General features: G+C 39.0%; 1 protein-coding gene across 1 annotated transcript in view; it reads left to right on the top strand.

The window, feature by feature from the left end:
• The first annotated feature begins 8,355 nt into the window (after positions 1–8,355).
• The window catches only part of ADGRF5 (adhesion G protein-coupled receptor F5), a 172,869-nt gene continuing 156,305 nt past the window's right edge, over positions 8,356–24,919 (top strand). The window contains exon 1 of the mRNA XM_075201341.1: positions 8,356–8,440. The gene's annotated coding sequence lies outside the window, so the exon portion shown is untranslated. The remainder of the gene's footprint in view (positions 8,441–24,919) is intronic.

Below are 24,919 nucleotides of genomic sequence, written 5' to 3'. Positions count from 1 at the left end.
CACTGACAGGCAGCTAAGAGAAGTCTGATTTGCTGCCTGTTTGCAATCGCGATTCTCGGGGGCCGCCCCTTTAAAAACCTGTGACAGTCCCGATCATTCAAGTCAGCCCAGCCACAGAAATGTAAAGAAAAGAAAGTGTGAGGGAAACAAGAAATGTAATTCTGTTAGCGCTGCGCTTCTAGAATGCTGCGCCCTAGGCTGCAGCCTGTACAGATACTGGTTGTCCAGGCCCTGATCCTCTGGCCCCTATCAAGGACAATGAGGATGTGCACTGAGGTCATGATCCTGCGTGTTTTGGTGAGCCAATTGAAAACCGCAGATTAAAACAGGATGGTTTAAACATGTATTTGCATGGTTTAAAAATTAGTGGTTTGCTCTAAACCACATGTAAATTGGGTCTTTCAAACTGTCACACATCAGTTGAGATTTTATGTAAATCGCAGGTTAATAAATACTCCAGTTTGTGCTTTAAAACCACATCTGATTTCTGGCTGCCTTAGGACAACGTACAAAAAGCTTTGTAAAACCACCCTCTATTTATTATTATTGAAGAATCTGGTCTGCCTCTAAGGTATAAAATACGAGTCGCAAGTTATATCTAATTGTAAGTGTAGTTCACTTGGTTATACATTTGTTTTAGTTATTTTTAGTCGGGTGTTTGTAATGGCAGATTTTATAGTGTTCTTTGGTACATACAGTATATCTAACATACCTTTGTACATATATCTGACTTTGTGATTAAGGCAAACATAATAAAGTTACATGGAATGCAAGTAGGGAAAAGTGTTCAAAGTTGTATTCGTTTTGACTGCGGCTCAGGGAGTTGTCTGCTGTTGCGTCTAAATTTGGGCAAGAATGGGCAACAGAAAATTGAGGGGACATGTCTCCCACTCCATTGATTCTATCGGTCATTACCTACCATAAGATCAGCACACACAGCTATTGCTCTTTTGAACATTCTGATTGTCCATAGTTTGTTCTATCCCCTCCCACTTCTAAAGTAAAGATACCCAGGATGAGCAGGAATTGAAGATTGAATAAAATAAGGTGCTCAGACCCCAATCAATCGAACCTTAATTATTTTTTACGTGATTGCAAACACAGGCTCACTTAATTTAGCCAATTTCAAAGCTCTGCGGAATTTGATGGTGCTATATAAATAAATGTTGATGATGTTGATGCTTTATCCCACCCAGATTGTCTTCTGTGAAGAACTGGTCCATCTGTGCAATTTTGGAGTACTGTAAGGATACTTGTGCACCTCATTATGTATTTTGGTGAATAGCCATGCTACAATTTGTAATACTGCAACTGCACTATTGTACTCATGGCTGAATCTGTGCTGGAACACATTTTTGCCCATAGGATCCCCATCAGAGAGTGACGTTGAAGCGTTTTGTTACGGCTTGCGTGAACAAAACCTTATTGTACTCAACACATGTTTGTCTGCTCCAGTTCCACCTCTCAAAACATAAGGGGCCGCAAGTCTAAGATATGCACAAATCTAGATAGAGACAGATTTTGGTGCACAAGCGCAGTACAAAAATGCGTATATTTACGCCACAAAAATTGATGTATCTCCAAGTCTAAATCTTTAGTGTTCTAAGTTAATATTTCATGTCCTCCCAGCACGTCACACGTTTCTGAGTTCCACTTATACCTACAGATTAAGCACTGATTTTATTATACTTTCTGTGTGTTGTGCAAAAGCCCAGAAAGTTTTTCTTGCAAAAAAAAATAATGTATGATTGCAGCAACACCTATAGTTATATTTGCAATAATTGTTTTAAATGCATATGGGGACAGACAGGGGGTGTGATTTGAAAAAATGAGGGGTGTAGGTTAATTTGCTCCAATCTTTGCAGTAAGAATGCTAGCAGGTATGTAAAACAAAACAAAAAATGTTATACTGTACAGAAATCAGTTGCCAAATAATGTGGAAGGTTAATCAGGGAACTGTCAGTGGGATAAATTATATCCTGTCCGAGTAGACCAAAGTTCTATGTATTCACCACCTGTTACTTCCTGTTCATGGATAATACAAGTACTGGCATTTACTTCTGTGCAGTGCGAGCAATACAAGGCAATCACCAAAGACTTTGCTCTGTGCTAAAATTGTAATGATTTGTTTATTGTCATATAATTCTGCGTGTTTGTGAGTGCTGGGAAAGTTAAAGGGAGCACACATTTCAGATGACATGTTGTAAACAAAGCACGGGAAGATAGTATTGTATCCAAGCCAATAATACGAACATTCACCAGGAAGGCAAAAGACAGCCGCTCCAACTCCCTAATGTCACCGACCTGCGTTTCCTCCAGGAACAATTCTTGGCTGTTCTTACCCGGCCAAACAAACCCTTCCCACATCATGGGAAACAACCAGAAAGGACTTGCAGCAACAGACTTTCTATGAACACACAGCAATTTATGCAGCCGAATTTAGGGGGATTAAATGCATACTTGTCAAAATAGAAATATGTGTGGGAAAGATAGATTTGGGTTTTAAGGGACTTTTATGAAAAGCATATGGCTTAGTCTTAACATGACTATTAATATTTTAAGGAGTTTTGGCAGTTGTGCTCCAGCCTTCACAGTATGGGACTGGTAGAAAATATATCTAAACAATCTGCACTTTATTATGGTGACTTTTTGCTTAAATTACTTGCAGTATTCAGCCTTCTATTCTATTTCATGTAGCATAACATGCTGAAATCGTATAGCTACAACAGTGTAAGTAGAACACACATTGTGATCCATAACAACAAATCAGATACTAGCTTTTATTACTCTGGCTACACTAGACTGATGACAGCTGATATATAAGGAAATAGTTTTTCCTTTTGGTGCTGTATTGACAGTGGACACGAAACCACTAATTGCAGGAGGTCTGCAGTCCTCCAAAAAACAATAAGTAGAAAGAAAAAATATGCAATAGTTTATGGTTGTACACAAAACAACTATGAACCATGGATAAGTATCAATTTTTTATTCCAAATACATCGAAAACCACAATGAATGAGTGGCAATATCTCAATAAAAGGAAAATAAAAATTATAACATATAAAATGTATCACATGTGTGTACATTCTACTCATAAAATAGTATTAGGGAAATCCCTTTGGGGGAATAACAGGTATATAAAAGTATGTGCATGAGCAAAGTCCCAAAGCTATGTACCTTCTAACAGTCCAAATGGCAGTCCAACAATTATATTTTATATCTCTTTACAACTAAATTGCTCTCTGTCACGAAGACGCTCCCAGATGCCGTGACTTTGGGGTGTTCGCTGTATGAGGTCACACACGATTTCAGCCCACAGTCTCTCTCTACCTATCACACAGGTTATAGACCTATGGAATCGTCCCCAACACAGGGCTCTCACACCCCCAAACACTTCAGGTTTGCCACCACCTATTGGGTACGGGCAATAGGACCCCAATATACTGTCCCACACTGGCACACAGGTTTCTAGTTCCACGAACTAGCAAGACCCACACCAGCACAGACAGGGTTAACTCTTCACACCTCCAGACTGTTACACAAATGTAAATGCAACCACACACAGCTTGTTAATCAAATGTATCAACAAATCACATACTGGCATTCCAAGGGTTAACTTGGTCGAGCAATCTGTCTCTCCTAATAGGCTAATGGATTCGTTAGAGTATCAAGGACGCAACTTATTAAATTATAGATTTAATATACAAAAATACAGGACATACAGATAAAAAAATAATGAATAACAATTTATGGACATAACAAGCAAAACAGTCTAAAATAAAAGAGATAAACGTACAGAGCATAACTTACTTATAATCTGTATGCCTGGGGCAGGCAGAGAAGATAGACAGTCCTTCAATTAGATTGATTCCCCAAGAAGTTTACCCTTTGTTCCTTTCGAACACAGGTTTTTAAGCAACACGAAATGGGATGGTCTTCACAGGGGCAGCGTTTAATGCTAAATGGGGGTTGTGGCCTGGGACACTTTTTCAATCCACATTTACATGTTGCCTGATTTACTAACCAATTCTACTATGTGATATATTTTTTCTGGAGAGCGTTACATCGATTCAATTTTATCATTAATAAATCCCCTATGACTTTGTCCATCTTTTGATATCAAACACGCCTAACTACAGTGCATTCGCAGAGCTTACACTCCTTTTCTTCATTTCTCTGTGGGGCAGAATTCTTAATTTAACATATGAGCTGCCCTTCATCGTGCTATTGAGGAATATGTGGTTGATCACTACTTTTATTGATTTTAAGTGGCACATATTAAAACTGAATTCTTTTTGTCTATACAGTATTACATATAGGCTATGTCAGCACATGGCCTCTTTGAGCCAAACCACATGCTGAGCGGTACCTAAAAGACTATTCAAGTGTCACAAATAGTCTAGATCTCACCCCGGCAGTCCTTTGATGCTGCCCCCCCCAGGTGACACTTCTATCTTTTCACACTGGGATGTGCAAAGCCATCCAATAAATTTACATCAGACTCTCTGACTGCAAATCTTACACTTTAACTTATCAATGGATTAATTTGATATCACCTATTTACACTGCAGTTATGAATTATCCCTTTTAAATAACTGCAAACACTCTATGTTCACGACACTCTCCAATATCCCCCCCACGCACACTAGTTCTCTCATGGACACCCCTTCCATCTCCACCACCCCCAAAACCCTCCCCAGTGTAACTGCATAACAGCAGTGTGTCTAGAAACTGTATGCCAATGGTTACAGCTACAAAGGTTTTATTTTGTTATTTCTAGGTGATTGCTAATCTGTGCTTTAATAATGCTATGTATGTGTTTTATGGATGCTGGTTTTAAGAATTATGGACATAAGTATTTGCTTTGTACACAATAGGGATGGCTGCACTTAATATTTTATACATTTTAGTAACATTATAGTGAGCTTGTTGCCTCTTTCTTACATTAGAAGGAAGTGGCTGTCCCTGTATACATTTTAAATTATTGAATGAGGATTGATTAATTATATATTTCTTTCCAACCAAATTCTTCTTTCCAATGCAAACCCTCCCCCCCCCCCCTGGAATTCATGGCTCCGGTACACCAACTTCATGGGGCCCCCTTTATAGTTGAGAAAGTAAAAAAAATTTGCGCCGCCGCTGCCAAAGTGCTAGTAGGTGTTGTTCATACAATTGGAGGAGTGGCTATGCATTATTGGGCCTGGCTACAAGGAAGCACTAGGCCACCCTCCTACAGAAAAAAAAATCTGCACTGTTGTGTACACTATTGAACAGTTACCAAAAATTGGGATTGGCCCACTAGAATCACAACATTTCACAGACTCTCCTGCTCTCTCCTACCTGTTCTTGTCACTATCACCATCTGTGGCTGCTCGTTTCTTTAGTTGCGGTTTGTCTGTATCCTGGAATGTTGGGGGCCCTTTTGGAAAAAAAAATTAGTACATTTAGAAAACTCCAACTAGCCCTGGCGTTAAATCAATAGCACCCACGATTAATAATTAAGCCTCCCTCCAGCCCCAACATTAAAATAATAGTATTCCCATTTAATAAATAGATCTATATCCCTCCAACCAACCCCAACATTGAAGTAATAGTATTCACATTTAATAAATAAACCTATTTCCCTCCCTCCAAACAGCCCCAGCAATAAATTAATAGTAATTACATTTCAGAAATATACCTATTTCCCGCAACCCTCACTAACATTAAATAATTCATAGGCACATTTAATAAAGAGACCTAATTCTCCCCAATTTCCCCCTACATTCAATAGCCCCCAAACCATCCCATCTTAAATTTAATAGCCCCCACTATTAAATTGCTCCATCACCCCACAAACAAAATTACACCCATTAATTAGCCACCACCTACCTCACACTACATTGCCACAAGCTCCCTGTGCCATCACACACACACTACCACAAGCCCCCTGTGCCATCACACACACATTACTGTGCCCCTTCATCACCACATTGTGCCCCCTTATGATCACACTGCGCCCTCCATGCTGCTTTCCCCCCTTTATCTGGCCCCCCATCATCACACTGTGCCATGCTGCTCCTCCCTATCCTTCATCACACTGTGCCATGCTGCTCCCACCTCTTCTTCATCACTGTGCCATCCTGCTCTCCCCCTTCATCACTGTGCCATCATGCCCCCCTCTCCTTCATCACTGTGCCATCCTGCCCCCCTCTCCTTCATCACTATGCCACGCTGCTCTCCGTTATCACACTGTGCCACCTTGCCCTCCCTCTCCTTCATCACTGTGCCATGCTACACCCACCCTCTCCTTCATTACTGTGCCATCCTGCCCCCCCTCTCTTTCATCTCTGTGCCATGCTGCCCTGTCTCTCCATTACTGTGCCATCCTGCCCCCCTCTCCATCACTGTGCCATGCTGCCCCCATCTCCTTCATCACTCGGTGCCTTTCTGCTGTCCCCCCTTTTTTCCTCACACGGTGCCTTTCTCTCCCCCCTTTTTCATCATACTGTGCCTCTCCCCCCTTTTTCATCATACTGTGCCTCTCCCCTCCCCTTTTTCATCATACTGTGTCGCTCTATCCCCCTTTTTCATCATCCTGTGCATTTCTTCCCCCTTTTTTTTTATCATACTGTGACTCTCTCCACCTCCCTTTTTCATCACACTGTGCCTCTCTCCCCCCCCTTTTTCATAATACTATGCCTCTCTCCCCCCCCTTTTTCATTATACTGTGCCTCTCTCTCCCCCTTTTTCATCATACTGTGCCTCTATCTCTCCCTTTTGCATCATACTGTGCCTCTCCCCCTACCCTTTTTCATCATACTGTGCCTCTCTCCCCCCTTTTTCATCATACTGTGCCTCCCCCTTCTTCATCACACTGTGCCTCTCCCCCCCTTTTCATCATACTGTGCTCCTCTCCCCCCTTTTTCATCATACTGTGCCTCTCCCCCCTTTTTCATCATACTGTCTCCCCCCTTTTTCATCATACTGTGCCCTCCCTTTTTTATCATACTGTCTCTCTCCCCCACTTTTTTCATCATACTATGGCTCCCCCTCCCCTTTTCATCATACTATGCCTCCCCTCTGCTTTTTCATCATACTGTTCCCCCTCCTTTTTCATCATACTGTGCCTCTCCCCCCCTTTTCATCATACTGTGCCTCTCCCCCCTTTTTCATCATACTGTGCCTCTCGCCCCCCATTTTTCATCATAATGTGCCTCTCCCCCCCTTTTTCATCATACTGTACCTCTCCCCCCCTTTTTCATCATACTGTGCCTCTCCCTCCCCTTTTCATCATATTGTGCCTCTCCCCCCTTATTCATCATACTGTGCCTCTCACCCCCCATTTTTCATCATAATGTGCCTCTCCTCCCCCCTTTTTCATCATACTGTGCCTCTCCTCCCCTTTTACATCATACTGTGCCTTCCCCCCTTTTTCCTCACATTGTGTTTTTCTGCTTTCCTCCCTTTGCCTCCACTCTTTTAATTACCTTTGTATTAGCATCTTTAATCTCTTTCCTTTTCTTCTGTCTTCTTGCTTCTTTCTTGGTCCTCTCTACGCTGCTCCTCACTAAATGTTGGGCGTGACTTGATGACGTCACGCCCGACATTCAGTGTAAACAGAACAGAGAGAAAGGAGGAGAAGACTGTGCGCAAGATAAGTGAGGACTTCCTCCTCTACTCAGCTTTGATCCTAGACAGCTGAGCCTAACCAAATTCTGGTCCTTGTGACATTCAGGGGTAAAATGGAGAGGATGGGTGGTTGTCGAAGGGTTAACTGGATAATCACTAGCCACACCCCTCCAGGGCTGGCCATGCCCCTCAGTAGACTGCTAAAGCCCCTCCCCAGCACTATCTCCTGGGTATTTGCCTGGTGGGCCATTAATACCACAATCCGCCAATTTGTACCACGGTAGAGGACTGCTATCTTGCTTTGCAACAGTCTGACTGATTTGATTAAAACTTAGGGGCCTATTTAGTAAAAGAGATATTATTGCAGCAATAGCTGCAATTTGTTATCGCCACTTATCATTGCTTTAAAAAACTGTGCAACTCTGCCTGCATTACTGATAATAGTAAAAGTAAAAAAAAATGAGAATACAACACTAAACAAAAACACATGCACATATAATCATTATATTTAATATATAACATATTTGATATGTTTATTTATTGTAAATTATATTAATAAACTTATGTTTTTAGTTTTTATAAACAAATAATATTTTAAATGGGGCTGCATTAGAAAATGTTAGTTTAAGAGCATGGATTTATTTATATACCATACAACTTTAATGTAGCTAGCTCTGACTATGCACCTACCAGGCACATTAATATCCTCAGCGGAGGCGTGGTCTTACAGTGGATATTAATGATCCAGCAGACCCGGCTGAAATCTTTCAGGGATTATCAGAGTGCACCATAAAACTACAGGAAGGATTAGGAGAGGAGACACAGAACGGTAGGAATTTTCTATAAATCTAACTAAAGTTTCATTACAAAAAAACAACTTTTCTTTAAAATGCAGCTTTAGATACTGGATACATTGTACTGTTTTCTTTATTCAGCAGCGTATATGTAAAAACATAAAGAGATTTGGCACTTATTTATAAAACAGGAAATTTTCTCCAACATTTTGCCTTCCTGTTATTTGGGGCTATTTTTTGTCTATGAAATAGTTTTATGCTGATCGTGTTCAGCTGCACGGTCAGACGCATTAGCTGTTGGCTTCAGAAAGAAATTGTTCATGGCTTGTAAATGTTAAATAAACTTTTTTCCACAACTTTGAAATGCAGCATTTTACCAAAGCATTTTATATTCTGACAACCGTATCTATCAAATTCAGCAGGCAGCCTTCTGTGTTGTATCCCCAATTTATTTCCTTCCAGTTTGTGTAACTTTCTGAAGTTTTGTCATTTATATGAATAGATTTTATTTTTTTCAATTTTATGCTAGTTTCTGAAATATGGTAAAAGTTCATGAAGAATTTCACATACTTGTGTGGATAATCGCTGTACTTAAAGTTAATACAATATAGTCTTTTATGTATCACTTTGTAACACATACACACACACACACACACACACACACACACACACACACACACACTATACATCACTTTGTAACACACACACTATGCATCACTTGGTAGCACACACATTCTCTGTGCATCACTTTGTAACACACACACTATGTATCACTTTGTAAGACACACACATACACACAAACACACACTGTACAACAAACGTAAGCAACATGTAGCTGTTTAGCTCTTGTGGAACTACAGGTCCCAGCATGCACTGCCAGCCAGAAGCAGGATTAAGCCACATGGTAAAGGCCATGCTGGGATTTGTAGTTCCATAACTGCTGAACACGCATTGATTGCTTGCCTCTGGTATATAAGTATGGAAATTTTGTAACCATGCTTATGACAAAAAGATATTGGAGGGATATATGTAGCCATTAATCATGTTGTGTATCTTTTGGGGGGTATTCAATTGTTCCCCCGGGCGCCGCTGGAACGAGTGCGTTAAAACTATTACCGTTTGTACGGTAATTACTCGCTGAATTTCATCTCGCAGCTCCCTGAGCTGCGAGCTGAAATTCAGCGAGTAAACTACAGTATTAACGGTTTTTACACGCAAGTTTACCGTATAAACGGTAATAGTTTTAACGCGCTCGTTCCAGCGGCGCCCGGAGGAACAATTGAATACCCCACTTTGCCTCTTAATGTAGCAGACTATATAAACATTACTATTGTAATAATTAAAATCAAGACAAGAACTGTCAATACAACTCCTGATGTAGACTGCATTAGTGCAGCAATGTATTAAATCAGAATAAATATGTATATATAACACTTGCAATATAATGTTTGCAAACATTTGTTTGTCAGTATTCTTTGTAATGGAGAATATTGAGAGAGACTGCTGGTGAAGGCATTACATGTACCTTTTGCTGCTAGTAATGTGTTCTAAAGAGTATGAGACCTGTACATATCAGTGACAGCTGGGTAACAAACCCATAATATGTACTGTAGTTCTCTGGAGTAGATCTTTGTGAATAAATGCAAAGGGAAGTTTTTACGCCCTTTGAAAACACCTTGTCATTAATTGTTACATAATACTGTATTGTAGGAGAATTGTGATGGGATTATTGAGATTTGCATATAACACTACAATAAAGGATATTTAGTTATGCTATCATCTACCTATTTAAATTCCTTTATTACAAGCTAGCTCAATTGAGTCTTTTATTTCTGCTGAACTGCAGGTAACAGTGTCTTTATTTCAGCACTTGTTGCAGGCAGAGAACAACAGGTATTCATCATATGCAAATCCAAAAATATAAGTAAATACCGTTCTATGGGATAACTCATCAGAGGTGTTGGTGTTAGTTCCTCTATTGGTTGGACCATTTGCGTAGAAGTAACACCACTCATTTCATTTGAATGCTGCTTTGTGTAGTAATGGGCAACTTGTTTTATTCAAACCCTCTAAGATTTAATACAGTAATCACCTAAGATCTAAAGTATTTATTTAGTATATTCATGAAATTAATGCAAATCGAGAAACAAAAAAATAAAAGTTAATGCAGGATGCAATTCTTCCAGTGTTTATAAATTACATATTAGAGAACATATATCTAATGCTATGCTATGTCTTTCTTTACCTAGCTTTTAGCTTCTGGTTTGTAGTTTTCTCCTTGGTTTAATCTCTTCAGGATTTTTTTATTAAAAGCATTCTTCCATCCTTAGTGTTCATCTATCCCGTCTGTCTACCTGTTAATACTCAATAAACATGCTCCACCTATTTGTTCTGCAGTCGCTTGCTTGTAAAGTACTTCCCGGAGGAAAGCACAGCAGTGAAAACAAACAGACCAACTTCTGAAAATCTCTACAGAGAAGTCACTTGCTCTCTATAGTCGTAGAGATGGATGGCTTGAAACAGTGATGTGATCAAGAACATGTCACTTGGCGTGTGAATTGTGCCGTTCATCTCTAACCACATCATGCCTCAATAATATGTCTACTGAGTGGACGGGGTTAGTATGGCACGATCCTAAGCTGTGGGGAACGTGCCTGATTGACCCGATTGTATGATACAGTTTGTGACAAACAGTAGTGCTTCATCTGTCTTTCATAATGCTGTGCCTATTTCATTGCAATAATCAAGTGTTGACCGCATTTATTTACAATTAATTCTGCATGTGCATGACAACTGTATCAGCTGGGGAACTGTTACACAAATTTATCACAGTTTGTAAAAAAAAAAATTCATTTTTTTTTTTTTTTGCTGATCTGCATTTATTTTATATTTCTGTCTGTTGTGCATTTAGCTTGTTTGATATCTTCTTAGGTCACTCATTGTGGGTCTCCATTCTTAGACTTCTTTTTGACTTGACGTTTGCCTATTGGCTTTTCTGGCAGAACATGGACTGATGTGGTCGTTCAGCTGTATCACTGAATAACTGGGTCTGTGGGCACTTTGGTCTGACATGTGTTGAGCTAAAATATAGGAATTTAATCATTCTAAGGTCGAGATGAACAACAGGGGGCCTCAAGAAGTGCACTTAGCTGGTGACCATGGATTGAATGTCTCAATTTGTCTAGTATAATATGAGTGAGCAATGTGCCGGGATAAGGTGTAGTAAAGCAGTCCTAAACAGCTTTCCTAGAAACCTTGTCAAGCCCTGCGGGCTCTCCTGGCAGCATTCCTCTCACCCAGGAGATTCAGTCCCCAATTCTTCGGACTGTGTGCCTCTACCATGCTACTTCTTACCTTAGCAGGCAGAAGGGGGTGATGGCATCCTCTTCTCCTCAATCTGGTCATGTGGATCTCAACACTGAGCTTCAAGAACCTGACGACTGCTTCTCCTTCATGTCAGCATCCAAACCTTCATGTAGAGGCATGGAAAGCACTGAATTAGTGCCATTATATCACCCATCCAGTGTTTTAGGCGTCCCCAAAACATTGGTGCCCTAGACAACCTCTTGGTTCGTGAACAAGAAAAGATATCCGCACTAGGTAAGTTTCATACCAATGTCTAATAATAGGCTCTAAATATTATGGCCTATCAATCAGGATGATTGAATTGTAGTACAAAACATCCTGAGCGGTGCACCCTATACACCAAAAATATAGTGGAGTATCAGAGAGAAGAAAAGTAGGTGACTGAGGGGCACTCAGAGACAATGGATGAGTGTGTATGTAGAGTAAAATAAATTTTTATTGATATACCTTAAAATTCTAAATAAGCATTTCATCCTAAACCCAAAAGCTAGCGAAGTATTAAAAACAAAAAACAAAAACAATAATTGTTAAAATTGCAGGTCCACTGCAAACTTAGCTCAGTGGTCATATAATAGAAAATGAACTCAAGGTGGAAAATATCACTATTAATATAAATAGGTTGATATAGAAATAGAAAAATCCACTATTAGCAAAGAATTCCCTATTGACAATAATGACTCTTAGGCTTGAACAATATATAGGATCTAAATCAGAGAAAACCCCTAGGTGGAGGTTATAATAGTGACTTAATAATATATCATAGTAGCGATATTAAGATAATAAGTGACATATCAGAGTGAGCCCCTGATTGTATATCTGATTTCCAATGATAAGGAGTGTCTTGGAGAGATGCCTATAAGCCTATAAAAGCAATCCCCCTAGTGGTAGCTAGAATAATATATCTCAGGTCTGTCCTGTGTCATATCGTGCTGACTCAGATATAAGGTCTAATAGAGGTCTGATGTGAGAACAGAGTGTGTCTGTATAGACAGACTCACGGAGCAGCGTGGGAATCCTGATGATTATATTAACGCTGAATAACCTACACTATTTATCCCTAAATGCCCTATTTTATCTGGAGCAGCTATTAGGTAAGTAAAGGTAAGGGAGAGTAGTGAGAGCGTGGTTTAATATTTGAACATGTTAGGAACACTGAGCTAAGAAACGCCAACGCGCGTTTCGCTGAACAGCTTTTTCAAGGCTAACCAGAGCCTCTTGTTCGTATGCCTTAAATAGTCAATCAGATCAGCCCCTGAAATGACGCTGTAACGTTCAGCCAATCACGCCACAGCATAGGTGGCATTGATGGACATGTCTATTGACCAATGGGGGAAAGTTAGAGCGGTTAGGCTCCGCCCACAAATCGCTGTGATACAGAGATAATGAAGAAGCTAAAAATAGAAGCAAACAGCAGTAATCCTAACTGTAACGATTGTTAACATTGTCTGAAACTTTATCAGATGGTGCCCAGAAATAAGAACTTTCAGAAAGGAGATTCCATTCATATTATAAATAGGATTAATACCAATTACCTATTCCTATACAATCATGGATATATAGATGTTAGCAGAAGTAAACCCTTGTATATTATATATATTCCATTATATACAATAATTATAAATATTAAGGAATCTAATCATATGAATGATGAAGAAGATATATTAGAGATGTTTATAAATCTACATTACGGTGAGTATAAATAATACCCATGTATCATACTAATAAATCATAATGATCTGATAGTGAAACCATGAAAGAGATAAAATATTGAGAGACTAGTGATCAGAAAATATAACCACACGTGAGAGGAAAGTGGTGATTAATCTAAAGTTAGCATCATATTACTAGGTGACCTGAAACAGGAAAAATAAAGGGTGGTGACAAAAATAAAACAGTGATAGGATTAAGGGAAGGGGGTAGAGTGAGACTAGTGTAGGGAAACATAATGTGATATAAGGGGTATAAACCCAATAGGATGGTGTGTGAATAAGAAGGACCTATTCCATAGTGTTACAATTCGCTGATACGATATTCACGAGTATAAGTGATAAAATGAATATTATAGAAAGGTAGAATAGCTATTATGATCGTTCTGGTTTCTTTCCTCAATAATTGTGATTGTAAATCACCTCCTCTTAAATTTAGGACAGTTTTCTCCATAGCGAAAGCTTTTATATGTTTAGGATCACAGTTGTGATATTTCATAAAGTGTCTGGCTACAGTAGTCAATTTTTTAAAATTCTTCTGGTCTCTCAAGGCATTTTTGATATTGCCAATGTGTTCCAAGAGACGTTTTTTGAAAGGGCGGCTAGTCATCCCTATATATTTTAGTCCACATGGGCAAATTAGACAGTAAATGACTCCCTGAGAGTTACAATTTAGGAATTCAGTAATGTACCAGACCTTACCATATTTGTCTATATATTGTTTTGTTGGGATAGTGAATTGGCAAGCCTTGCATGTACCACAATTAAAGAAACCTTTCGGTCTATTGTCTTCTTTTCTTGGGGACTGTAAATGGCTATGCACCAATTTATCTCTTAGGTTTGTTGATCTTCTCCAACTGAAAGCAATATTATCATCCAATTCTTTCTTAAGGTCCTCGTCAGATAGCAGGATGTGCCAATGTTTTTGAAAGATGGTTGATAAATCACGCCATTCTGCACAAAAAGTCCCTACCATTCTGACTGAGGCTTTATCCTTATTTGAATTCGGAGATGGATAGATAAGTGTCTGTCTATCTCTCTGATCTGCAGAGATTTTAGCTTTCTGTATGGTCTTACTCCCATAACCTCTTTTCTTTAAACGATTGGTAAGTTCTGCTGATCTTGTTTGGTATATTTTGGTATCTGAACAATTACGCCTCATACGTAAAAATTCCCCTTTCGGAACACCTTTAAGAACTGGTGGGAAATGGGCACTTGAGTGATGGAGGATACTATTTGTAGATGTAGGTTTTCTAAAGATATCAGTCTGGAAAGAGCCATTTGGACTCTTATAAATGGTAAGGTCTAGAAAATTGATGGTGGTATGATTAATTTCTGATGTTAATTTTAGGTTGAGATTATTGATGTTTAGAATTCTTGTGAATTCTTCAAAGAGGTCTTTTTCCCCCTCCCACAGAATAAAAATGTCATCGATATATCTCAACCATAATGTAATGTGTTTGGTGAACTTGTCATACTTTTCACTGAATACCACCTCTCTCTCCCACCAGCCTAAAAAAAGACCAGCATAAGTGGGGGCACAACATGTTCCCATCGCTGTGCCCCTCACCTGTAGATAGAATCTATCCTCAAAAACAAAATAGTTTTTAGTAAGGATGAAGCGTAGCAGTACCACAAGAAAGTTACTGAAATCCGTTTTTCTGTCCATTTCCAGAAAATATCTGACTGCAGCTATGCCCTGATTATGGTCAATGTTTGTGTATAAAGATTCCACATCATATGATGCTAGCCATGTTGCTTCATTAGTCACTATATCTTGAATCTTGGACAATACATCTAGGGTGTCCCTTGTATATGATGGTAAGCTGAGTAAAAACTTGCGTATATGAGAATCTACATAGACGCTCGCATTCTCAGTGAGTCCTCCAATCCCAGAGACTATAGGTCTACCTGGGGGGTTGTGTTCGCATTTATGAATCTTGGGCAGAATGTATAACATGGGTGTTTTGGGGTTTTCAACACCAAGATACTCATAATCCTGTTTGGATATGATGCCCTCTTTAAATGCTGAATTAATCAGGTTATTATATATGGACGTAAAATTAGCCGTGGGGTTAAAGATGAGTCGTTGGTAACAAGTAGTGTCACCTAACTGACGATAGACTTCTTTGACATAATTTTTCCTTGATAGTAGAACAATATTACCCCCCTTGTCTGGGGGTTTTATGATGGTATCATCCCACCCCTCAATATCCTTGAGGGCCTGGATCTCATCTTTATCCAGGTTAGATGGTGATCTAGTGTGTCTAGTCTTGTTAGTATAAAGTCTATCTAAATCTTTGGAAACAAGGTCCATATATACTTTGACTTGAGGACATATATTGATATTTGGCATAAATGATGATTTTTTCTTTAGTCTTACACATGGTTTGGAAGAGGTCTCCGTGGATTGTTCGAGGGAGGCTGTTTATTACTTGATTAATTCAGCATTTAAAGAGGGCATCATATCCAAACAGGATTATGAGTATCTTGGTGTTGAAAACCCCAAAACACCCACGTTATACATTCTGCCCAAGATTCATAAATGCGAACACAACCCCCCAGGTAGACCTATAGTCTCCGGGATTGGAGGACTCACTGAGAATGCGAGCGTCTATGTAGATTCTCATATACGCAAGTTTTTACTCAGCTTACCATCATATACAAGGGACACCCTAGATGTATTGTCCAAGATTCAAGATATAGTGACTAATGAAGCAACATGGCTAGCATCATATGATGTGGAATCTTTATACACAAACATTGACCATAATCAGGGCATAGCTGCAGTCAGATATTTTCTGGAAATGGACAGAAAAACGGATTTCAGTAACTTTCTTGTGGTACTGCTACGCTTCATCCTTACTAAAAACTATTTTGTTTTTGAGGATAGATTCTATCTACAGGTGAGGGGCACAGCGATGGGGACATGTTGTGCCCCCACTTATGCTGGTCATTTTTTAGGCTGGTGGGAGAGAGAGGTGGTATTCAGTGAAAAGTATGACAAGTTCACCAAACACATTACATTATGGTTGAGATATATCGACGACATTTTTATTCTGTGGGAGGGGGAAAAAGACCTCTTTGAAGAATTCACAAGAATTCTAAACATCAATAATCTCAACCTAAAATTAACATCAGAAATTAATCATACCACCATCAATTTTCTAGACCTTACCATTTATAAGAGTCCAAATGGCTCTCTCGAGACTGATATCTTTAGAAAACCTACATCTACAAATAGTATCCTCCATCACTCAAGTGCCCATTTCCCACCAGTTCTTAAAGGTGTTCCGAAAGGGGAATTTTTACGTATGAGGCGTAATTGTTCAGATACCAAAATATACCAAACAAGATCAGCAGAACTTACCAATCGTTTAAAGAAAAGAGGTTATGGGAGTAAGACCATACAGAAAGCTAAAATCTCTGCAGATCAAAGAGATAGACAGACGCTTATCTATCCATCTCCGAATTCAAATAAGGATAAGGCCTCAGTCAGAATGGTAGGGACTTTTTGTGCAGAATGGCGTGATTTATCAACCATCTTTCAAAAACATTGGCACATCCTACTATCTGACGAGGACCTTAAGAAAGAATTGGATGATAATATTGCTTTCAGTTGGAGAAGATCAACAACCCTAAGAGATAAATTGGTGCATAGCCATTTACAGTCCCCAAGAAAAGAAGACAATAGACCGAAAGGTTTCTTTAATTGTGGTACATGCAAGGCTTGCCAATTTACTATCCCAACAAAACAATATGTAGACAAATATGGTAAGGTCTGGTACATTACTGAATTCCTAAATTGTAACTCTCAGGGAGTCATTTACTGTCTAATTTGCCCATGTGGACTAAAATATATAGGGATGACTAGCCGCCCTTTCAAAAAATGTCTCTTGGAACACATTGGCAATATCAAAAATGCCTTGAGAGACCAGAAGAATTTTAAAAAATTGACTACTGTAGCCAGACACTTTATGAAATGTCACAACTGTGATCCCAAACATATAAAAGCTTTCGCTATGGAGAAAACTGTCCTAAATTTAAGAGGAGGTGATTTACAATCACAATTATTGAGGAAAGAAACCAGAACTATCTTTCTGATGGGCAGTATGTTTCCTAACGGTCTCAATGATTATAATAGCTATTCTGCCTTTCTATAATACCCAATTTATTACTTATATTCCTATATATCGTCTCAACGTTTTGTAATACCATGGTATAGACCTTTTATTTACACACCACCTTAATGGTTTTATACCCCTTACATCACTCTATGTCTCCATACATAATGGTCATAATGATCATAATAGCTATTCTACCTTTCTATAATATTCATTTTATCACTTATACTCGTGAATATCGTATCAGCGAATTGTAACACTATGGAATAGGTCCTTCTTATTCACACACCATCCTATTGGGTTTATACCCCTTATATCACATTATGTTTCCCTACACTAGTCTCACTCTACCCCCTTTCCTTAATCCTATCACTGTTTTATTTTTGTCACCACCCTTTATTTTTCCTGTTTCAGGTCACCTAGTAATATGATGCTAACTTTAGATTAATCACCACTTTCCTCTCACGTGTGGTTATATTTTCTGATCACTAGTCTCTCAATATTTTATCTCTTTCATGGTTTCACTATCAGATCATTATGATCTATTAGTATGATACATGGGTATTATTTATACTCACCGTAATGTAGATTTATAAACATCTCTAATATATCTTCTTCATCATTCATATGATTAGATTCCTTAATATTTATAATTATTGTATATAATGGAATATATATAATATACAAGGGTTTACTTCTGCTAACATCTATATATCCATGATTGTATAGGAATAGGTAATTGGTATTAATCCTATTTATAATATGAATGGAATCTCCTTTCTGAAAGTTCTTATTTCTGGGCACCATCTGATAAAGTTTCAGACAATGTTAACAATCGTTACAGTTAGGATTACTGCTGTTTGCTTCTATTTTTAGCTTCTTCATTATCTCTGTATCACGGCGATTTGTGGGCGGAGCCTAACCGCTCTAACTTTCCCCCATTGGTCAATAGACATGTCCATCAATGCCACCTATGCTGTGGCGTGATTGGCTGAACGTTACAGCGTCATTTCAGGGGCTGATCTGATTGACTATTTAAGGCATACGAACAAGAGGCTCTGGTTAGCCTTGAAAAAGCTGTGCAGCGAAACGCGCGTTGGCGTTTCTTAGCTCAGTGTTCCTAACATGTTCAAATATTAAACCACGCTCTCACTACTCTCCCTTACCTTTACTTACCTAATAGCTGCTCCAGATAAAATAGGGCATTTAGGGATAAATAGTGTAGGTTATTCAGCGTTAATATAATCATCAGGATTCCCACGCTGCTCCGTGAGTCTGTCTATACAGACACACTCTGTTCTCACATCAGACCTCTATTAGACCTTATATCTGAGTCAGCACGATATGACACAGGACAGACCTGAGATATATTATTCTAGCTACCACTAAGGGGATTGCTTTTATAGGCTTATAGGCATCTCTCCAAGACACTCCTTATCATTGGAAATCAGATATACAATCAGGGGCTCACTCTGATATGTCACTTATTATCTTAATATCGCTACTATGATATATTATTAAGTCACCATTATAACCTCCACCTAGGGGTTTTCTCTGATTTAGATCCTATAAATTTTTCAAGCCCAAGCGTTAATATAATCATCAGGATTCCCACGCTGCTCCGTGAGTCTGTCTATACAGACACACTCTGTTCTCACATCAGACCTCTATTAGACCTTATATCTGAGTCAGCACGATATGATACAGGACAGACCTGAGATATATTATTCTAGCTACCACTAGGGGGATTGCTTTTATAGGCTTATAGGCATCTCTCCAAGACACTCCTTATCATTGGAAATCAGATATACAATCAGGGGCTCACTCTGATATGTCACTTATTATCTTAATATCGCTACTATGATATATTATTAAGTCACTATTATAACCTCCACCTAGGGGTTTTCTCTGATTTAGATCCTATATATTGTTCAAGCCTAAGAGTCATTATTGTCAATAGGGAATTCTTTGCTAATAGTGGATTTTTCTATTTCTATATCAACCTATTTATATTAATAGTGATATTTTCCACCTTGAGTTCATTTTCTATTATATGACCACTGAGCTAAGTTTGCAGTGGACCTGCAATTTTAACAATTATTGTTTTTGTTTTTTGTTTTTAATACTTCGCTAGCTTTTGGGTTTAGGATGAAATGCTTATTTACAATTTTAAGGTATATCAATAAAAAATTATTTTACTCTACATACACAGTCATCCATTGTTTCTGAGTGCCCCTCAGTCACCTACTTTTCTTCTCTCTGATACCCCAACCTCTTGGTTCGGCAAATAGTAATGCCGGCCATTGTTAGTCCATGTTTTTACAAACACTTCTTTAACACACAATACCATAGATCATAAACACATGTGCTGATATGGGGTGGGGGCTGTGTCAGAGATGATCTGTGTCTTACTAGACGTAGGATATAAGTTGATAGCTCCTGCACCTGAGACAGGCATCATTGTATATCCTACATTGTTAGCGGTGAAATGGCTGAAATACATTTGACTATTGTCACAGCACCTTATTGTATCCAGTTTTCATCTCCTGGTCGTCTGTCTATTCCCAGATTTGAAGTAGGCGGGGGTAGAACAACCTGTGTAGCCAATCAGATCATCAGAATGGTCACAGCACCAAGAGATGAGTGTTCTGATCATGTGAAAGACAGCAACCTGACAAATTGGTAGAGGCGTACTCTTGCTTCATTATTCTACTTTGGCTATGTGGCCTGTGTGTACTAATGGCAAGGACTAGGGCTGTTTGCTGGGCTCCACTGCGGTGCTTTGTAGGTTAATTTGCACTTTATTATTAACATTCTGTTACATGCATTACAATTGTATTTGTCTCATTCAAACACAGTGCGCGTATTTCAATTATTATTCAGAAAATAATAATTTAATTTTTTTTGCGCACACAAACTATCAGTAATTAGAGTGAACATTTGTAGTGTTTCATTTTGTTATGTATTTTCTAAATGACTTCTACAGACTGTGCCAAAGTTAACAGAGGATTCTGGGACACCGTTAAACAAAGAAAAGTAAAAAAATGTATCATACCGTAACATGGAAATAGTCCTAGGCAGGAAAAGAAAAACACAACAAAAAGGATACAATAACAATAAAAAAAATTGTATTTAAAACAAAAAAAAACCACTTGAGTCAGAGGCTGACAAGGCATGCTTAGACTTGTGGTTCTACAAAAGCTGGAGAGCCATTGGTTGCATATCTGTTATTCATGGTACATATTTATATGCTGTTATGCTGTATTGATGTGATATTGTTAGGAAGCCACATAAAGAGTTATATTTGTTCCATTTTCCTATAGATATTTAATGAACATAAAGCAAATATTGATAACACTTAGCAGTGTTAGTACTATGCTGTCATTCTGTTCCTAGGTACCTGCAACATTCAGCTCACTTTACAGCAACCCAGCATCGGTTGCATAATAGATATTTACATTGAAGACATAACTAACATTCCTTCTAAAAACCACATACAGCTGTCAATTACCCCAATAAAAACAGATTTCCTGATCTAAGTTCAGGAGGTTCTCTCTCATTAGCAAGAGGATTAGTCAGAATAATGTTTCCACTGATTTAATGTCATGTACTATGGGGATAAACAGTAAAGGTCGCTGAAGTGAGGATAATACATCTATGCACGCTTATTGCAATATTTTCTGTGCCAAGCAACTTGCTTATACATATATATATATATATATATATATATATATATATATATATATATACAAGTTAACCCGTGCATGATACTCATGCATTCTAGTCAAATCAAGCTACTTGAGGTGTTAAAAAGGTTCTTGTCATGCATTTGGGCCATAGCCCAGGCCTCAACCACCAACCACTCCCCACTGTCACCCCCGGCAACCACCAACCACTCCCAACTGTCACTTCTCCTTCAAGAAATATATATATATTTTTTTTAAATCTTTATAAACACTTTTAACAATTAACAAACTAAAAACATCTTAGTATACCAAATTTCAGCCCTTTCTGATTTTTTTCCCCACACACACTAAGAATTTAGTAGGTCAGTGTATAACTCCTCCCAGCAGGTGGCGCTGCAGCTTGGTTTTATTTTTTCCACACACACACACACACACACACACACACACACACACACAGACAGACTAACACACGCCACTAGACATTTATATATTAGATATATACATAGCGGCAGCTAGATTAAGATACGTACCAGTCGGCAACAGTAGCATATATTTATACCAGGTTTACACCAGGTGTATGTCGCATACACTTGTGCCCATGTTTTTATCTTTTTTTGCAACAAATACATTCACTATTAGGCGACAATAAACCTGCTAAGACCTCTATAATACAGGAGAAACAACTCCCTATCTTGTGAGCGACAAAAAACTGTTTCCTTTAAACATGTGCACAAAATCATCATATATTCATGTGTAACAAAGGAAGCACCAATCAGGGTAAGCGGAGCATTCGCAAAAAGCCAATCACCAGTCAGGGCAATCAGCAGGACCTGGGCATCAGTCGTTCTACACTTCATAAATGGCCTCCACTGGCGTCATAAGTAACATTCATGAAAATGAAGCCTCTTAATTCAGAAGGGTCTAATGTAACCCTAATTTATTTAAGTCTTGAGATTGACACTGCTGACTTCCCTAGACAGAAAGAAAAAATAATATTTTATTTTTTAAGTGAGGATTACACCTCAGTGCACATTAGTGCCCCTAGTGATTGGTACCGAGACTGGGCCGCTGAGATCAGCACTCTCAGTTGGTGCTCCGGTCGTGTCAGACAGACAGTATACGTAGTGCGTCAGCTCTTGAGGTCTAATGTTAGAAACATGCATCGAATGCATTCCTTTGTGAGCAGGAAATGGAAGTGGCTATCAGGACACCCTGCTGTTCAGGAAGACAGGATATAATGTGCTAAAATCCTCTGTGACCCCTGTACTAGTTGCGCCTGTTCTCTCCCTTTCATCAGCTTGTAGCTCTTACTGGAGTACATCAATCATTGTAATGGATTCTGCTCATTAGGAATAACCTGCTTCATCGTGGAGTGTTATAAATCACATTTTGCTATGTTTATTCTTTAATAAGCACCTGTTCTTCACAAGCATGTCCTATCCCTGTGTGTTTTAATGGAAAGTGAGATTCTCTGTGTAAAAGAGCCAAGTTTGCTACCTGTCAAACTGGTGCTATGGTTTCATTTTCTTTGTGTCCTCTTCACCTTCCTTTGTTACAATGGGGGGGGGGGGGGGGGGGGGGAGGGGGGCGGTGAGGGGGGGTGAGGAAGTCTTTTATGAAGGACAATCCCAGGCAGAGGTGTAACTACTGTTGTGGCCAAAAATGTTGACACCAATGTACTTTTTTCATATAAAACACAATTTCCTCTAAACATAAGGCAAAATTAATAACAATATTTGGTCTCCACAATTCTTTCTGTGTTAATATACAGAACCTTTGCTTGATATTCTGAATTTAATTCTTTATATCCTTTTAAATAACAAAAATGGAAATAAATGGGATTGACAAAATTATTGACACCTTAGAGGCAATGTTTTGTAGCACAGCCTTTGGTGAAAATAGCTGCCTATAACTTCCTATAGTTATGGATGAGCTTCCTGCACCTCTCTGCTGGTAGATTGGTCCACTCTGCTTTTGCAAACTGCTCCAGTTCGCCCAGATTTCAAGGCGTCCTTCTCCCAACTGCTGTTTTCCGATCTCTGACCCAAGACCTTCGACAGAGACCCAGCTTTCTGACACTGGGTTCAACACTGCACTCAAAAATGAGCTGGTAATCTCCAGAGGTCATGATGCCATGGACACGTTCAAGACACACAGTGCCAGATGCACAGTGATCCCAAAACATCACTGAGCGTCCTCCATGCTTGACTGTAGGAAACGTGTTTTTTTAATTTTGTCTCATTCTCCCAGAAGGAATTTGGCATGTCCAGGTGTGTTTTGGCAAAATCCAATCTGGAATTTTTATGTCTGTCTCCCAGCAATGAGGCCCTCCTGGACGTCCTACCATGTAACCCCCTTTCATTGAGTTGGCGACGAATGGTGCGAGATAAAGCTGACGTACCTTGTGTCTGAAGGTCAGCTTGAATCTGTTTGGCAGTTTATCTAGGTGATTCCATATTCCATTTAAAACAATCCTGCCCTGCAAACTTCAATCATGTTTTCTCTTGTGGCCACATCCAGGGAAGTTAGTTACAGCACCATGGGCCTTAAACTTCCTAATAACATTACGTACGGTGGAAACAGGAACTTTAAGGTCTCTAGAGATCAATTTGCAGCCTTGAGGTTGGCCATGCTTGGCTGCAATGTTCTATCGGTTATTCTCATTTACTTTTCTGACTTTGTTTCTTTTCTAAATGCTCATTGCAGTACACACAGTGACATCAACCAGGAGAGTTAGTCCTTTCCTCTAATCAAGCGGATTGATTTTATATTGCTTCTCACCACAGGTGAGTTCAGTTCTATAACGAAGGATAATCACCTGCGTGGAATCTAATTATTTCTAACTAGTTTAAAGAGTGCCAATACTTGGTAATACCCAGTAATATGACAATCAATAGCAGTAATGTACAATAAGAGGCTCATTAGCAGCAGTTTGTAATACTTCAAAAAGATGCCCATAAGCACAAATTAATATCCAATAAGATGCCTCTTAGAATCAGTAATGTCTAGTAAGAAGCCATCAGTGAATGCAATACCTAGTTTCATGCACAATCATGGTAGCAATGCTCAACAGGATAACTATGAGTAAAATGAATGCAAAGTAGCAATAACACCTAGTATCAGCGGTGGACAGTGAGCTGCATTCTTCACACCTTGCCACTGTCTCTTCTTTAACCGACCTTTAGTTTTTCCAAAGTCAACCGATGTAGTGACATGATTTCACATATGAGCGTGCACCAGCTTCTAATTTGTTACCGCAAGTGGCCAAATGGATGGTGGCAGGAGCCCTCCTCATATCATGTCAAGTCCCATGTCAGGTAGAGTTACACACAGTAATTATCTCTTTCCATCCTTCACAAAGAAGTCAATCAAGCGATGTCCTCCTCGCTCCTTCATATCTTGTGTTATCACTGGACCACAAGAGACACAAGAGGAACTCTCCTCACTAAAGATTCACTGGCCTTCCTGTTTCTCACTATTTTGAACTTCAATCCGTAGACAATGCTGTGGCTAAGCTCATCTTCCTCTCCCACCTCACCTCTTCCTTTTCTCCTCTGCGTAAATCCTTTATTGGGTCCCTGTATGTTTCAGAATTCAGTTCATGCTCCTTACCCTCACTTACAATGCAATTA

The sequence above is a fragment of the Mixophyes fleayi genome, chromosome 3 (genome assembly GCF_038048845.1).
Source record: "Mixophyes fleayi isolate aMixFle1 chromosome 3, aMixFle1.hap1, whole genome shotgun sequence".
Taxonomy (NCBI): domain Eukaryota; kingdom Metazoa; phylum Chordata; class Amphibia; order Anura; family Limnodynastidae; genus Mixophyes; species Mixophyes fleayi.
Note: the sequence above shows the minus strand (reverse complement) of the source record. Positions and strands in the feature narration are given on the sequence as shown.